This window comes from Ambystoma mexicanum, chromosome 9 (assembly GCF_040938575.1).
Source record: "Ambystoma mexicanum isolate Mex_15411 chromosome 9, UKY_AmexF1_1, whole genome shotgun sequence".
Lineage (NCBI taxonomy): Eukaryota > Metazoa > Chordata > Amphibia > Caudata > Ambystomatidae > Ambystoma > Ambystoma mexicanum.
The window spans coordinates 1022454941-1022473534 of NC_090931.1; positions in this window are offsets into that span (position 1 = coordinate 1022454941).

Sequence of the window (18594 nt, forward strand, 5' to 3'; positions counted from 1 at the left end):
TCTACCCATCCATCAACCTATTAACCTTCCATGATAGCCCCTATGGCCATTCCTACCCACTATATGCCCCTCCCTGCCTAGACACATTGCTCCTGGAACTCTTTGGGCCTCATTACGACCCAGGCGGTAAGGGGTTAACGGCAGCGTTAACAGCGCCGACCCTTACCGCCTGAGTACGAGGTCCCTTAGCGCCATGGCGCTTTTAACACCTGCTTTTAGCAGGTGTTAAAATCCATGGCGCTAAGGGACCATGGAGTTAATTACGCCACCGTAATTTACGGTGGCGTAATTAACGCCTTCCCCACTCCCATTATACCCTATGGGGCAAAAATGGGGAAGGGTAAATGGGGATTGGGGACTTACCGCCCCGCCAAGGTCGGAATGGGGCGGTAAGTCCGCCAACCACCATGGCGTAAACATAGTTTACGCCATGGTGGTAAAGTCACGGCCCAGGCGGTAACTTACCGCCTGGGTCGTAATGAGGCCCTTTGTGTCTAGCTCTGTGTTTTCTGAGCAGCCTTCCTAAAGTTAATGGCTTAATTGAAGCTATACCCCAGTTGAACTAGCTCCTGATGTAATACAACTGTCTTAACCAAGTGTTCCTTCTGCCAGTTGATTGATAACCTGGTGCCTCTGGATGCACCATTGATGCCCTGGTACACTTTTAACTTCCACGATTAAAACATGCATTGCCCGTTGAGGACTTCCAAGAGATAGTTGACCCTGACAGAAGATTGAGCTCTTCCTCATGCCCTTACCCTCCTCACTGTTTAAGGTCATGGCTCAACACGCATCCAGAGCTGACCCCCATGTGACTTGGTCAGCTGATGGTTCATCATTCTAGCTGTGCGATTCCTCTACCCCAGAAAGCTGCTCTACACTTTAGGGAATTGTTCAATTGTAGACTTTAAAACCCTTTTCTGGAGACATTCCTGGAAAGAGAGATTATGAGTAAAGGTTTACCATTTGTAGCGGCGAATACACTACTGAACCACCTAGAAGTGGGCTTTAGACAGACTAGAGGGATGGAGTCATCTTTGATCTCAGTGCCTGTTGAGCCTCTTAAAGATGTTGACTAGGGAAGACCCATTCCTTTAATCTTGTTAAACCTCTCGATACATGTGAGGAATTGCCATTTGGCAAGGGTGTAGAAGCTCTGGCCCTTTTGATTGTTATTAGTAATAAAATGATGTGGTAATTCCATTTAACGAAGGGAAACCTGCTGGTCAGATTCTCCTTTCATGAACTTCATGGCAGTTGAATAATATACACCAGTGTATTGGGACACCCGCTTCCTCCTTTCCTCTCTCTCTCTCTGGCCGCCCACTCTGGGCCCTCTTCCTGTTCCTTCCTGTGTGGCTAAGAACCTTGGTGTCATCCTTGACTCCACCCTCTCCTTCTCTCCTCACATCTCTGACGTCTCTAAGAAGTTAAACTATCAGCTGCACCTCCTAAGAGACATTCTTCCTTTTCTCATTTTCCCCCAGAAGCTCACTGTCTCCAGAGCTCTGTGAAACTTGTCCTTGGCCTCAAGCCCAGGGATCATACCTCCCCAGCTCTGAAATCTCAACACTGGCTCCCAGTGGCCGCAAGGATCGTGTTCAAGACCCTCTGCACTGTCCACAAGGCCTTCTGGTGCTTGGGACCGCTCAACCTTCAACTTTCTCTTCCAAAACATCTTTCTTCTTCTTGAGCTCTCTGCTCATCCACCTCCAACACTCAGAGGGTCAGACGCTTCTCCAAGTAGAGAGTTGGGGGCAGATCCATATCCTAGGCTGGGGCCTCCCTCTGGAACAGCCTCCCTGCCTCTCTTAAACTTGAGCAGGACCACCTCCGGTTCTCGAAGCAACTCAAGACCTTCCTTTTCGCTTCCGCTTTCTTTCTTCCTCTCCCATGCTGATGCACCTGACTGCTCCGCACTGGTCACCCTCTGAACTCGGGCCTAGGCTCCTGCATATTCAGTGCCCTCATACTGCCCCCGGGCTCCCCAGCACTTAAGGGTCTGTATCAGAAACTCTACAGTCCCTTCTCTCTGCAATTATGAGCCACCCACTCTGGCTGCACTTGTGAGTTAACTGCACTTCTCCCCTTCCCTCTTCCCCACACTTGCGCAATCTGAATGACACAAGGCCTAGTAAGATCATTATTTTGTCCTCCCTTTGTTTCTGCTTCCTTGTCTTGTCGTGCCTAGAAACACTTGTGTAGAGGCACGTCATAAATGCCACATCATATCACATATCATATCATATCGTATCATATCATATCATATCATATCATATAAAAAGTCCTTATGTCTGTTCCCAGAACTGAATTCCTGTTAAAGTATTGGCAAAGGCATCAGGTTTGACTTTTTTATAGGCACTACATAGGTACTTGCCAGGTACTGTAATCATATGCACAGGAACTAGCACCATTTGATAGAGGTTGCATCTTACGTTCAGTATGGCAGGGCCTGGAAGATGCAGATCCCATGCCTATATAGAAGTAAAAAATGTTGGCTTTCCCAATGCTTGTTTTTTAAACTTATTTATAGCTGTGTCGTCTTCACTGGTTTAGAATGTGGTGGGGATGCTGAAAATATTTTAGCATCCCAATGCCCAGTAGCCCAATGCTTTTGTTCGGAATAAAAGAAGAGTATGGGCCTCATTACGAGGTTGACGGTAACCCACCGGTACTACTGGCTGGTTGCCGCCAACACCGTAACACCGTTTCCACCGCCTGAGATCCCGGTGCCACCGGGACATTGCAAGTCCCAGCGGCCCGGGATATGATGCAACGGAAAATGTTAGTCCCCATCCCCATGGAAGAATGGGGACTTGGAAGCACCAGCACCGTTGCCCATGGTGCTTAACGGTGCTGGTGCTTCCGTGACAACTCTGCTTTCTGGGGCCGTAGAACCCAGCAGGTCTGACCTGCTGGGCGCAGAGGCCCCGGAAAGCAGAGTTGTAGTCTGCCGGTCAGGAAAGGGTGCAGTAAGTTGCTACCGGTACCCTTAATTCTGGACAGGCAGTCTTATAATCAGGCCCTATGTCTTCCTAACCCCAAATTGTATGTTCCGTTCATTATGACAAAAGTAACAGCATATTTTTCCTGGAGACCAACATAGCGATAGTGATGAAAGAGGCCTATTTTTTGAGATTTTATAAAACATGTGCTGCCTTGTCTGAAGTCCCACCCTGGAAGTGACATTGTGGGGGCCATCTGGAAGTACTGCCTCTAGGTTGTGGGTACGTGATATCACTGGCTTGACATAGTAGTAAATCTCTGTGAAGTCATGTTTGAATCCCCCCTGGCACCGGTTCATGGGTGACATCATAAAGCATACATGATGTAGATGTTGTTTTTTGACCCCCCACAGGTATGACTGCAATACCTGGATGTATGCCATAGGGTTTGTAGTGCCACTTGGTGGTGTGCATATGCCTCCCATGACACCGAAAAGTGTCATATGTGCGACAGGGCGCTGTGGAGATGATGCAGACATGATCCTTTGATGTTTTGGAGGGAGGTGTGATGTAGGTAGTACACATTTGACCCTGAATTGTATCATGGTGCGATAGGGTGCTGTTGAGATGATGCAGGTGCAGTTCAACCCCTAGATGGGTGTGTTAACGGCTATATATACAGAAGGAACGCTGAAGAGAGGCATACATCGCTCTGGAAGACTGAGGAAGCCTGCTTGCACAACACCATCAAAACCCTGAATCATGAGGAGCCACAGCTACTACTCTAAGAACACCTCAGGGAGCGATGACTTGAACATAATTAAAACCTACTACAGCCCAAATGCGTGACAACAACAACCCCTGTAGCTAATGAGGAATCGCAACACACCGCTGGTATTGCTATGGAGCATGAGGTTGATCTGAGTCAGAGCCTTTTTATGAGGAAGCTTGGTGCTATGACACCACGGGGGTAATTCATAGAATTCGGCGCACAAGTGGCGCACGCGGCTGGCAGTCTGCGCCAGCCCCGTGCGCCAAAACCCATTTCAGCGCACAGCGTATTCATGGATTTTAACATCCAAAACCAGCCGTGGTGCAGCGACCCTGCAGCCGTGCCAGTTACGCCCCCAACCCCGCTCCGTGCGCCATGAACAGCACACAAATCCAGTACATGGCGCAAAGGCCAGTGGACCAGCATACAGCCCCCAAACCATGAAAACTCATGGCAAACTCCCTGTGCACCCCTCAGAATACATGTACCCCTCTCGCGCTAGCGAAATCATGTATAAAACTCCCTGCGCACTCCTCAGAATACACGTATCCCTCTCGCGTTAGCGAAATCGCATGTTAAACTCCACCATGTGGTGTGGGCAGCCAGTGGGGCATGCACTGGGGTGATGGGCTGCCTGTGGGGAATGTTGAGGGTGGATGGGCTGCATGCGTGTATTCCTGTGGTGCGCGGTGAGTTTCACACGCGATTTCGCTGGGTGAGCGGGGTACGTGTATTCTGAGGGGTGCTCAGGGAGTTTCACACGGGATTTTGCTGAGCGTGCAGGGTACGTGTATTCTGAGGGGTGCGCGGGGAGTTTCATATGCGATTTCGCTGGGTGAGTGGGGTACGTGTATTCTGAGGGGTGCGCGGGGAGTTTCACATGTGATTTCGCTGGACGAGTGGGGTACGTGTATTTCTGGGGGTGCACGGGGAGTTTCACACGTGATTTCACTGGGCGAGCGGGGTACGTGTATTTCTGGGGGTGCGCAGGGAGTTTCACACGCGATTTCGCTGGGCGAGCGGGGTACGTGTATTTCTGGGGGTGCGCAGGGAGTTTCACATGCGATTTCGCTGGGCGAGCGGGGTATGTGTATTTCTGGGGGTGCGCGGGGAGTTTCACACGCGATTTTGCCGGGCGAGCGGGGTACGTGTATTTTTGGGGGTGCTCGGGGAGTTTCACACGCGATTTCGCTGGGTGAGCGGGGTACGTGTATTCTGAGGGGTGCGCAGGGAGTTTAACACGTAATTTTGCTGGGCGAGCGGGGTATGTTTATTTCTGGGGGTGCGCAGGGAGTTTTACACGCGATTTCGCTGGGCTAGTGGGGTACGTTTATTCTGAGGTGTGCGCAGGGAGTTTCACACATGATTTCGCTGGGCGAGCGGGGTACGTGTATTCTGAGGGGTGCGCAGGGAGTTCCACACGCAATTACTCTAGCGCGAGAGGGGTACATGTATTCTGAGGGGTGCGCGGGGAGTCAGGCAGCCCACACCACAGGGGGCTTCCCTGCACCCCTGGCCATGCCCCGCAGGCAGCCCATCCACCCTGGATGTGCCCCGCAGGTAGCCCATCCACCCTGGGCATGCCCTCTAACCAGCCCACATGTCACCATGCACTAGTGAGCACTGACTCATGTCCCCCTGCACCCTCACCCACCCAGCAGTGACGGCCACCTGCCAGCAGTCCCTGACTCATGTCCCCCTGCACCCTCACCCACCCAGCAGTGGCGAGCACCTGCCAGCAGGCCCCGACACATGTCCCCCTGCACCCCCACCCACCCAGCAGTGACGGGCACCTGCCAGCAGTCCCCGACTCATGTACCCCTGCACCCCCACCCACCCAGCAGTGGCGGGCACCTGCCAGCAGGCCCCAACTCATGTCCCCCTGCACCCCCATCCACCCAGCAGTGACGGGCACCTGCCAGCAGGCCCCGACTCATGTCCCCCCAACACGTCATCATGATCCACAATCATGGCCCTTATGGCCACCCAAATCCCACCGCATGCCACCCCTGCCCATAGAACCAACCAATATTACATCCACCCCACATTGAAATGCCCATTACATGATACAACCCAAATGGCAAGTATGTACATCAACACATGTCCGTCACACACACACAATGGGTGCCAGTGAATGTGAAAACCCACATCGTGACATGCATGAAACCAATGAGAGAATACCACACATTGAAGTATGAACCAAACATGTATTGAACACAAAATGAAGTGAAATAAATGAAAACACACAATAATGGAAATAAGAAATAAAATGCAGCATGTCCCAAAATGAAAAAAATATATGAAATCAGAATCCAAATAAATCCAAATGAAAATGTGTCCAAAGTCTCCGTACAACAAAGCAAATCCAAAGGGAAAGAAGTAAGTAAAATCCATTGCTCCATGGTGAAATAAAAAAAAATGATGATAAATCCACTGTTCAACTATATACAAATAACAAATCCAGGGTCCATGAGCCCAACTATTGAAATGAAACTACCTAATAAAGAACTATCTACAAGAAGGTGGGGCATAGTCCAAGCGCCCCAAATGAAAGAAAAACATTAATGAAACCTAACACTAACTAACTATATACAATGGCAGCGGGCAAGTCCTACGGCTCACTAGCTGATTTCCTGGGCCAGGGCATCATCGAACTCCTGTTCAACGTCCTGGAGGCAGGCCTGTTCCCTGACCCCGAGGTCTCGCAGAGATAACGCCATGTCCACCTCCAACTCCCTGCGAATTCCCTCGAGGCACTCAGCCCGCCTCAGCGCCCTGCGCATGGAGTTCTCCGCCCTGACCATAGTGAGCTGTGCCTCCTCCGCCCGTCGCTGCTCTGCATCTATCCGCTGGCCCAACCGCTGCCACACGGAAGACACTCCCATTCCAGGGTCCTCCTGCCCTCCGGGCCGATGCCAGCCCCTCTGATGTTGATTGCCCCGAGCCATGATGCCTCCCACGTTGAGCCTGTGGCTACCCCCGACACAACTGCCTCTGCCAGCACGACGGCATCCAACCTGATGGAATCCACCGGTGCCATCGTGCACGTGCCCTTCCCGATGCTGCCAGCACATCCTCCAACTGCTGGGGTCCAGTTGCTGGGGTATCCACCCCTGCTGGACCTCCGACTCCCGACTGTGGCAGGGATGGGATCTCCACAGAGCTGGCTACGTTGGTCAGGGCAGGTCCACAGGGGGCCCTGGTGGCATCTGGGCCGGAAGACGGCATGGAGAATGACTGGCGCATAGTCTCCACAGAGGAGGAGAGGGCCGCCAGAGTGCTCGACACATGTACGAATCCCCTGACCAAGGACCCTCCCAACTGGGCCACGTTGGCACGCAGCTCTTCGTGATGACGTGCATGCTCCCCCCAGGAAGCACACACGTCATCACGAATGTCATGCGTGCGCAACACGACACCAATCAGGACGGTCTCCATACGTTCACGGGTCCCCTCGTCCGCAGGTAGAGGAGTGTCAGATGACGTAGACCTCCCTCCTACCTGCGGACGGGCCTGGGATGGGGCATCCCTGCTGGTGCATGGTGGTGCAGTCACAGTGTCAGGGACTGGGACCTGTGATGCCTCCTGTCCCTGCCCCTGGACTGCACCACTTGCACCAGTGGTACCACCCCCACCAGGCCCCATGTGCGGCTCAGTAGCGGCCTCCTCCTCCTCTGTGGAAACCACCAACCTGGATGGCTCCACACCGTCTTCCGCCGTTGCAAGCCCCTGTGGAGGCTCGCTCACCCACCCCTTCCACTGCAGCCGTAGTGGCAGACGCGGCATCAGTCCCCTCGCTCCCGGATGATGGTAATTCCTGGGAGGGTGACTGAGCCTTGCGTTGCCGGCTGGTGGTGGCATCCGTGACACAGCGCCGTCTCCGCCCTCTTCTTCACTCGCCGCTCTGTAGAGGGAGACATATAATACAAGCATCAGGGTACTGTACAATAGTCCCTTAGACAGGAAGCAATAGCACATGAGTGGCACTGTCAAACGTTACTTCCATCATGTACCTCCACAACACATGGGTCAGTGCAGGCAACTCACATGCAGTAACAGGCATGGCGCATGCAAAGAACATTTACATTCATTCATTGATTGAGTGATATTTTATTTCTATCACGCTCGTACACAAGTGTTTCAGATAGCGCGACAAGGCAAGGGAGGGGAACAGGGGAGAACAAAACAGTGATCTTACTAGGCCCAGTGACATTGAGAACGCGCAAGTGCATGGGAGAGGGAGAGGGGAAAAGTGCATGGAAAGGGGGAGTGGTGGAAAGTGCGAAGCAGAGGAGAAACAGATAAATAACAATAAATAAATAATAAAGGCAACAAACAGTGGTAATGCAGCCAGCAATTTGTAAGTGCTAGGTTTAAGGCAGCAGACAGGGTAGGTCTGATAAGTGCAGGAAGAAAAAGGGGGGCTGTATGGGTACAGATACAGACCCCAGTGCAAAGGGTGGCCTGGAGGCAGTGCGGGAGGTTGGCAGGATGAGCAGGTACCTGGGCCCAAAAGACAGAGGGTGGCCAGGTGCACTGTGCCAACAGAGAACAGATCAGCAGGGGAGAGGGGGAGCGAAGGCAGAAGAAAAGAGGAAGGTCTTCAGGTGCTTCCGGAACCGGAGATGGTTCTCCTCAAGTTTTAGAGGGGCAGGGAGGCTGTTCCAGAGGGAGGCCCCAACCGAAGACAGAGATCTACCCCCTGCTCGTTTCTTAGAAAAACGACTGACCCTGAGTGAGCAGAGGAGCAAAGAGCTGGAGAGGGGAGGTATTTGCGGAGAGATAGCTGAAGGTATTTTGGACCCAGGCCCCAGAAAGCCTTGTGGACAGTGCAGAGGGTTTTGAATTTAATCCTTGCATCCACTGGGAGCCAGTGGAGAGATTTCAGAGCTGGAGAGATACGATCCCAGGGTTTGAGGCCAAGGACAAGTCTCGCAGTCCTGCTCTGGATTAGTTACAGAGGGCGGAGAGTAGAGACAGGTAGATTTAGAAAAAGGCTGTTACAATAGTCCAAGCTAGAGAGAAACAGAGCTTGAGATACCATGAGCTTCTTGAGAAAGGAGAGGAAAGGCAGAGTACCTCTGAGGAGGTGCAGTCGGAAATTTGACTTTTTAGAGACCTCAGAGATGTGGGCGGAGAAGGAAAAGGTGGAGTCAAAGATGACCCCGAGGTTCTTAGCCTCGCAGGTGGGGGTAGGAGTAGGGCCAAGGGAGGCCAGCCAGAGAGTGAGGGGAAAGGATGGTGAAGGTGTGCCGATGAGGAGGATCTCCGTCTTGCTGGCATTCAGACAAAGATCATTGGCGGCACACCAATCTTGAATGCCAGTTAGGCAATCAGAGATGAGAGAGGGAGAGGAGGTGGCAGAGGGCAGCTTGAAAATGAGTTGAGTGTCGTCAGCATAGCACTGGAAATTTGAGCAGAAAATGGCAATGCAGTGGGCGAGAGTTGCCAGGTATTGGTCGAAAAGCCAGGGCGAGAGGTTACACCCCTGGGGAACACCACAGGGAGAGGAGAACATAGATGAAAGGAAGGACCCAAGTTGGACCTGGGAGGGTCGATCTGAGAGGAAAGAGGTCTGCCAGGCCAGAGCCTGATCAGTGATATCCAGGTTTTCACGGAGACGGTTGAGCAGGATGGTATGGTTGACCGTGTCAAAGGCAGAAGAGAGATCGAGGAGGATAAGGACAGATGGAATGTTAGAGTCAAGGTTGGTAAGCAGATCTTCACGGATGTTTAGGAGAGCAGTTTCCGTGCTTCTGGCAGCTCTGAAGCCAGACTGGTGGTCATGGAGACAGCCAACAGAATTGGAATGAAGGTTAAGCTGGGAGATGGCCAACTTTTCCAGGAGTTTGCCAAGAAAGGGAGTAATGGAAATTGGACGATAGTTAGCTGGACAAGAAGGATCAGCTGTGGGTTTCTTGAGAAGAGGATGCACAAAGGAGTGCTTCAGAGGGGAGGGGAAGGATCCAGAGGCAAAGGAGTGGTTGCAAAAATCAGCAAGGGCCAGAGCAAGGGTCTCAATGTGGTCCTTGATGGTTTTAGAGGAACAGGGATGAACCTGTTTTGAAGAGGCTTTCATAGATCGGACTTGTCTAGCAACCTCATCAGGGGTGAAACGAGGAAAGGACGAGAAGGATGGTGGGAGGGTGGCTAAAGGAGGGTCAGCAAGCACAGATAGAGAGGGAAGAGGAGGAGTGTGGGTGGAGAGGGTGGACAGGATGTCCTGGATTTTTTAAATGAAGTGAGAGGCAAGGGCATTGCAAAGAGCCTGGGAGGCAACAGGAGGGGTAGAGTCTGCAGCAGGGTTGGCCAGCTCCATGCAGATTTTAAAGAGTTCGGCCGAGTTGTTAGATGCCGCAGAGACACGAGCTTGAATGTGGACTCTCTTCTTGGTGAGGAGAGAGATTCGGTATTGCCTTTGTAGCAGGCGACGGGCTTGTTTGTCAGAGGATGAACAGGAAGTCCTCCATTTCCTCTCAGCTGCCCTACACTTACGTTCAAGTGTAGCTAGGTCAGAGTCATACCAGGAATTGCACTTGGCTTTGGACTTCAAACGGATCCTTATGACAGGGGCAAGAGCATCAAGTGTATCAGAAATTGAAGAGTAGAGCAGAGACAGGGCTGTATCAGGGTGAGAGACAGCCAAAGGTGGAGTGGGGGAGAAAGTGGCAGCAAAAGCCTTAACTGACACACCCTTCATGGGCCGGATGTCCGAGAAGGTAGGTGGCAGTGTTGGGGTAGGCTTGGCTTGGGGGGAAGAGAGGGAGAGATGAGATGAGAGGAGGGAGTGATCGCTCCAGGAGAGAGGAGTGGTCAGAGGGATGGAGAGAGGGAGGTCAGAGGAGATCAAGACATTGAGTGTGTGCCCTGCAGAGTGAGTCGGGCCAGAGGGGAGGATGGACAGGGAGAGGGAGTCGCAGAGGTCATGGAAGAGTACAGAGGAGGAGCAAGGAGAGTCTAAATGTATATTTAGGTCACTGAGGAGGAGGAGTTGAATGGTAGAGGCCAGCAGGGAGGAGGAGAGGTCTGCCCACTCAGAGAGAAATGATGTGATTTGACCAGGAGGCCGGTAGATGGTAACCACAGTAAGAGAATGGGTAGGCGAGAGAGAAAGCCTACAGACAAGGCATTCAAAAGAGAAGTAGGTCTGAGTGGGAATGATAGAGGCAGGAATCCACTCAGGAAAGATCAGGGCTACCCCCCCACCGGACTGGGAGGATCTGGGTGCTGAGAGGATCTTGTAGCCATCAGGGAGGAGAGTGTCAAAGCTTGTGACTGAGCTGGCCGTGAACCATGTCTCAGTAAGACCAAGAACATCAAGGTCTAGTTCTTCAAGGAGGTGGCAGAAGTCAGAGAAGTGTTTGACAGCAGAGCGAGAGTTGAGAGTGGCAATATGAAGAAGGTTGCCAGCCTTAAAGACCTTCCGGGGAGGGGTAAAGATCAGAGGTACGCCTTGTGGGGGAGAAAGAGCCCTCGGAGGGGCAGAGGAGGAGGAGGAGGAGAGCGAGGGCAATGTAGCCAAGGGGGGAGAGGAGGGGACAGCAGGAGATGAAAGGAAATTGATGAGGCGAGGGAAGCGCCTATCAAAGAGGAGAAGATTGGCCTGAGGGCCTTGGACCATGACAGTGCCATTTAGGTAGACATTAATCTAGGAGTCGAAGGAAGCCATGAGAACTTCCCAGCGAGTGCCACCATTAATGGGAGAGGTGGAGATAGGGCAGAGCACAGAGGCCATATGAGGAGTCCATAGATCTGGCGAAGGAACGACAAAGAGGATGTCGGTAAGGGTCTGTCTGGCGGAAGCATTGGAGTAGGTGTCGGCGATAGGAAGACCAGGATTAGAGGCCAAGATATCCTTTTTGAACTTCTTCCTACCAGACTTAGTGAGAAGGGAAGGATAGTCAATGGAGAAGCAGTTGGAGAAGATAGGAGAAAACAGAAAGCGCCATTGGGGTGGAAGTAAGGAGAGGATGGAGATACTGGGGGGGCTAAGGCAGGTAGGTGTGAGACAAAAGAGAGTGGTGAGGTCACTGGGCTGGCAAGTTACAGAGAATTTTGCAATGGGCAGCAAGATATGACTTTGTAGCACAAAGCAAAAAACAGCAAAATTTGACTTTTTAGTACAAAGCAAAAACAGCAAGATTTGACTTTTTCAATCTTGTAATCGGATGTTAGCAAAGGGTTTTAGGAAGCACTTTGCAGCAGGATGACAACATGGGAGCAACAAGCAGAAAGAACAGTGATAGTCAAAGGCAGTAGAAGTGAGTCCATAAGGAGGGAACTAACCCATACTTCTGGAGGTGGCAAAGTCAAGGCAGTCCGGATTTCTTAGAGGAGTGAGGTGGCAGCATCTTTGTGGTTAAGGTGGAGGGAGGACCCCAATTAGCGTTCCGGGAGTGGACAGGCAGCAGACAGGGGCCTTGGAAGTGGGCCTTTGCTGAGAGGGCCGGCTGAAGCCTGCCGGTCCCTGATTAGATGGAAGAAAACACTCAGCAACCAATGGGAGTGCAGCACAGGGAGAGGTGATTCAGCACAGCCTGCCTACACAACAAAGAAAACCACGATAGCCATCTTGGAAGGGCCAAAAACAGTCAAATAAACAGCAATAGTAGGAAAAAACTAGTGCTTTCAAAATAGCAACGCAGCTCCAGGTATTAAAAAGCTCAAAAAATGGCTGCACGATGACAATGCCAAATAAAACAGTCCTTTCCAACAATATTATGCACATTTCCTCTATTTTTCTTTTTCTTCTTTTTTTCAAATTTCAATTTTTCAGGTTCAATAATTCCCCAGGAGGTGCAGTAATGCACAGAAAGTGCACCTACCTAATGGAATGGTCAGCAGCCAGGCACAAACTCCACATGTGCAGGAGAACAACAGATGGCCAGGAGGGTGGAAACAGGACCTCACTCCCAGTGAGAAGCAGGTGAAAGAACTGTTGAAACATACAATGGTGGTTCGAAACTCACATGCATCATGGCTCATACTGATCACATGCACACCCATCACTGTAGTTTCATCCATCTGGCCTCGTACACCCCAGACACAGTGGAGACAAGGATGACTAGGCTGCCTCAGTGAATCGCAACATAGTCACAGACATGTGTCATGCATCCATGGCGTTTACAAGTCATACACATGCTACTCAGACACATAGACATGTACACCATACATGTCCTTGAAAGCAGCACCCATCTCTCACACCCCATCCATGTTCAAAAACAGAGACAGGCATGCATTCATGTGTGCATTCCGCATGTTGCCCCGCATGTAGCATTGTAACACATGCACCATCCTTTGGTTCACACATGACTGGTCTCAATTGCAGCACCATGATGCCCCTGCACACACACATCCATACCTGGCCAATGTCACACATACAGGCAAGTAGCTGACTACCAGCACACTGCAACATGTCCTGTTTCACACAGCAATGCATGGCCACTTACCGCTCAACACCAGAAGGGCCTGCATCCTAAGAATCTGGTGGCGAAGCACTGGGTGAATGTGCTCCAGGACCCTCATCTGCTGGTTGGTAAGCTGGCCCACTGCATCCTCTGCCTTTAAGAGACGCCAGGCCTTCTTGAGGGTCCTGGACTTGTAGTCCTCCCAGCGCTTCTGGACGTGTCATGTGCACATGGTTCTCATATGCAAGTAATGCAATGCTTCTATGATACGTGCCTGCTGTGCAGGATAGTGGACATGTAGAGCTGGCAGCCCTCTGCCTCTCTGGCTGGAGGTTGCCACTGGTGCCGGAAGGTGTTGTGTTGGACATGGCAACCCCAGAGGCAGGTGTGGGTGGGCAACTGGGTACTGGGGCTGGGCTGTGGAGTGATGGAACACCAGTCGGGAGTCTTCTGTTCCAGCAGGGGTGGTCACTGCAACTGGACCCCTGCAGATGGCCGATGTTCAGGCACCAAATGACAGGGCACGGTGGCAGCAGGCAGGCAGGCAGCAGCAAATGGCTCGCGGGAGGCTGCTCAGGGCTCTGGGGGGCAGGAAAATGGCCTTCTGGGCAGGAGCGTGGTCTTCCGTGTGTTATCGCGTGGCCAGCTTGATATGGAGTGATTTGGCACGTGAAAAAACTGCACGTCAGCGTGTAATTCGAGGAAAGGCCCTTAGCGCGTAAGCACATCTGTGAAGTTACACGCATGGGTGTTCCACCCGTGACGGGTGTATTGTGAATCAGCACGTGAAAAAAAGACACGTCCGCGTGTGAATGCGTGTGATCTGAGGAAAGGGCCTAAGCGTGTAAGAGAAGTGATGCGCGTGCGTGTCCCTCAGCATGGGTTAAAGGTGAGCATGTCCCAGCAGTTCACTGTACGTGCCTTTCGTGGAGACCGATGTGTGTGTTGCTACTTCGTGTTATTTCACGCGCCATCACAACTTCACAGCGGATCAAGGACATATCTATTACTTCAGTGGGGGTATTGGCTACGTGTGTTTTTCATTATCACGCTAGTCTGACGGTGAGTCGCGCACGTTATTTTTCCCACGGTGGGTGCCCCTGTATATCACGTACTTGTTTTCGAGGTCATAGTAGCCTGAGTGTCCCATGCGTACGTATTTTTCGTGTCCCTGGGTGCCACCGCGTACTGCGGGAGGTTAATTCCACACACGTGGGCTACCGGGGGTTGCGTGCACGGTTTTACAGAGGTTTTGGGGTGCCTGAGCGCTGCGTGACCCGTCACTTCATCACCGGGGTCACATACAGCCTTGCAGGTGCAGGGGTGCTGTTAACATCTTGTATCCCACCCCCTTCACCCCAATTGCCCAGGACAATTGTCGTGTATACCTCCCATTGGCACTACTCCATCTGTGCCTTGATTGGGAGGCCACGTACGGTGAGGGGCACCTTAGCTGGGTGTACTCCACGTGGTGGGTGTGGTCAGGGATGTGGCCGGGGTGACCAGGAAGTAGGGGGGCTCCAGGGTGTCCAGGGTGGCTGTAGAGGGGGAAGAGGAAGGGTTGCGGAAGCTCGACACGATGTTGTGCCACATGTTGGTGTGGTCCTGCCACCACCCCCTGTGGCTCCAGGAGATGCAGTTCTTGCATCTGACACTGGTGCCCATGTGACCCGGCAGTCCGTTTCATCGACTGCCACAGGCCCAAGGGTAGTGGTAGCTGCAGGTGCAGCTGTGGACACCACCATCCAAGCTCAGGGTCTGCCAGCGCATGCTGCGTTGGCACTTGAAGAGTCCATTGAAGAATTCCAGGTGGTCAGGAGGCACACCGTAGGTGCACGCAGGGCTGCCCTGACCGAGGAACGTGTCCCTGGGCCAGCAATGTCATCTCCTGCCCCGACCAGCCGGGTGTTGGCAAGTGCAGGGGCAGATGCAGCCGACACAACCCCGGTTGTGAGTCTACCAACCAGGACAGTCCCGGTCAATGACCCTGGCACAGCGGATGTTGCTGCGCAGGGTCCATTCCAGGGCACCCAGCAGCCACTGACGCAAGTCAGGGGTTCACTCCATGTTCCACCAGCGCCACTGCTCATACTGATCAGGGCGGCATTTGCCAGCCAGGGTCCGGACCAGCATCCAAGAGGAGGAAGGTTGCACCAGCAGTAGAGGCTGGGACCCCAGACACAGCTACGGCCTCCGGCATGTTGAGGAAGAAGCCTTTCTTCAAGCAGGAACTGGACTTCCTCGTGGACTACGTGCAGGAACACAGCCGTGACATGCTAGTGGGGCTGAATTGTCAAACTACGGCTGCCCATCGTAATACCCACTGCAAGCAAGTTGCAAATGATGTGAGTGCATTCGGCCATGAAGTGCTCACAGCGCAAGAGTGCAAAAAGCGTTAGAATGACCTCAAACGCAGTGCTAAGGCAAAGCGTGTCTCTAATTACAACATGACTCTGGTGACTGGCGGTGGGCCACCACCTGAGGAGGATGACCTCACTCCGCACGAGGCACTCGTTGTGGAGTTCATACCAACAGAATGGGTCGAAGGAGTGGGAGAGATGCTGGACTTTAATGCCCCGTCCAGTGAGTGTTGTTGCCTGTTGGTCGACGACATGTGTGTTTTGCTTGTGTGATGTGTTGTGCTTGAATGCCACAGCATGTCATGTGTACATGGTTCTCATGTGCAAGTAATGCAATGCTTCTATGATACGTGCCTGCTGTGCAGGATAGTGGACATGTAGAGCAGACGGGAACTGTCCTCACCACCACACTTGCACCCTAATCACATGCTAGTCACCCAGCTGCCCCTACAGTCCATGTTCCAGCTCATTGGCCCTTCTGCATGTAGCCTGCGGTGTGTTTACTCTCAGCACTGGGACTATGTCATTGCATGACTGACGTGCATGTGTCCTCTGCATACATGCGGGTACTCCACATAGGCATGCTCCCTTGCCCCTCCACCAACCCTGCACCCCAATTTCAACATTGCACAGGTGTGCATCACATTGGCATACTGCAATGGCCTGTTCAAGACTCCTGTGTACATGCAAACTTCCACCAGCCAACCTGCCAGACACATGCAGTGGTGTACATCCTCTGCACTTCATGCAGGTTGTCTCACTTGGACTGTTCAGATGGCAGATGCTCCGCTGGGACATGAGTTCCCATTCATGCTCCATGTGTATTCCATGCATGCCCCTATGTGTCCTTGACTGGATGATCATTGTAGTACGTGTCCAGGATGACCTACATTTCTTTGCTTTTGATCATCCATTCCATGCCCACTCTGGCTCAGTCCTGCACCGCACACATGTTTAGGGAGTCACAGTCGGTGCAGGGCAAGGCCTCCCCCCATTTCAGGCCCACTAACTCTGTTCAACTGGTGTAGGGGCTTCTGCACACATGGCTGTACTACTGAGGGGTCATCATATGTCCTGCTTTCTGTCCCATCATCATCTGCTGTGTTGTCAGTTGACTCAGAAGATGCAATTGATGCTGCCAGCACTGTCTGCCAATACACAGGTCTCTGGGCCCCCTTTCGCTGCCATGCAATGCATCCCTAAATTTTCGCTTGGGGCGGGGTTGCTTGTAGCCATGCAACACATTGCATGCACATTGCACGTGATGCCTGGACTTGCCCTTGCACTGCCTTCAAGTCAATTGATACACATCATGATGTACTTGTTCGTGTAGATAGTGGATAACGTCGTACACATGTCCTGCACTGCATCAACCCACTTCTGAGCTGTGTTACACCATTCTACATGCCTAGTCCCTGATGCTATGTCAAAGTGACCTTGCATGCATGCCAGGTTTATATTTGTGTGTGACATGTGTGCCTCATGTGTTGTCAGTCTGTGTGATGTGTGTGTTATGTGCTTCTGACATGTGTATTAATGTACATTTTCTCCACTTTCCAGATAATGACGCAATGGAGCCAGAGGATGGTGTTGTCATGTCAGACACAGGTTTGCTATCACACCAGCAACCCGGCACAAGTGGGGGTCATGGGGTGGTAGACCACGAAAACCCAGATGTGTTACAGACCATCTTGTCTGTGGCTGGCAATGAGTCAAGCCCGGACGATCACTCTGATGACAATGTCGGGTTGGATGTGCATCGGGTCCATTCGTCTGGGGTGAGTGATTCTGATGTGGATGCTCCTCTGTCCGCGTGGTGGGACTTCCGCCTGTGGTGGATCGGGACGCAGGGTCACCCTCCACACCAGTCACTGATGTGCCTGGGACATCACCTCAATGGGGGAATGTAGTCCTGCAGCCGCGGGCGGTGCCAACCCGACAAGGACGGCCGGTCCTTGGAACCCGCAGGTGTCAAGCCCAGCAACGTGGTGGCCGCGCGCCACCGAGGTATACTGAGTGGGAGCAAGACATGACTGCCAATTCAGAATGCCAGGGGGCAGCAATTGATAACATTGCTGTGAGCATGGAGCGTGTGGCCCAATCCGTGCTCCCCCCTGCTAGGCAGATGCTTCTCCAGCAGCGGGCGGCACAGTCCACGGCCCGCTCGCTCAGGCTGGGCATGACATCCTCAGACAGGGCACGCCAGGCTGAAATGTTGTCTTTGCATTAGGCAATTGCTGCTCACTCAGAGGCACGCATGGAGGCCCTGAGGGCAGAGTATGAATCCCTCAGATCCACTCTGGGTGGCCTCTTGATGTCCCAGAGGGAGCGGTCAGAGGAGAGGTTTGCGCAGCTTGAGCGTACCATCTCGGCTGAGCTACGTGCTTGCCGGGAGGTGCATCAGTTGTCCAGCCAGGCCACGCAGGAAGAACTCTGTGTTATACGTGCTACCTTGCAAGAGGAAGCACGCGTATCACGAGAGGTTCTGCATGCTGACCTACGTGTCATCGCGCACAGAACCAGGCTCACCTGTCCGGCTACTTGCTGCCGGCGAGGGGCAAGCTGCGCCTAGGTGTGGTCAGCCTCCTGTACCACATCTACCTTTTCAGGAAGAGGCTGACTCCGATGACGAGATATCTCCCACACAGGCTGGGCTGTGCAGGCGTTGAGCCCTTGGAGGTTTTTTTTTTGACTCAACATCATCGCATGTGGGTGTTGAGCTGCACCCTGTACCTGCCCCCTCCTGGCTGCCCACCCCCCCCGGGTCATATGTGGCCATTTTTGATTTTTCATTTTAGTTTAGTTAGTTAACATTGTATTTGATAGTTAGTTTAATTAGGTAATGTAGGTTTTTTATAGTTAGTTTAATTAGTTAATGTAGTTTACAATTGCTTGTCTATTGTGCATTCATGTGACAGTGTGGTGCTTTGTGGCTTTTGAAAGCATCCACTGTCTGTTCCAGCTGGGCCCTTCGAGCTTGTCTCGTGTATGTGTTTGCAGCTTGGGGTCCTGACTCACATAGGCCACTCCTGCTTCCCTTATCCATGGGCTCGCAAGGATGGTTCGGTGTTACAGTCATTTACACAAGGGCTTTGGACTGTCATATCTGT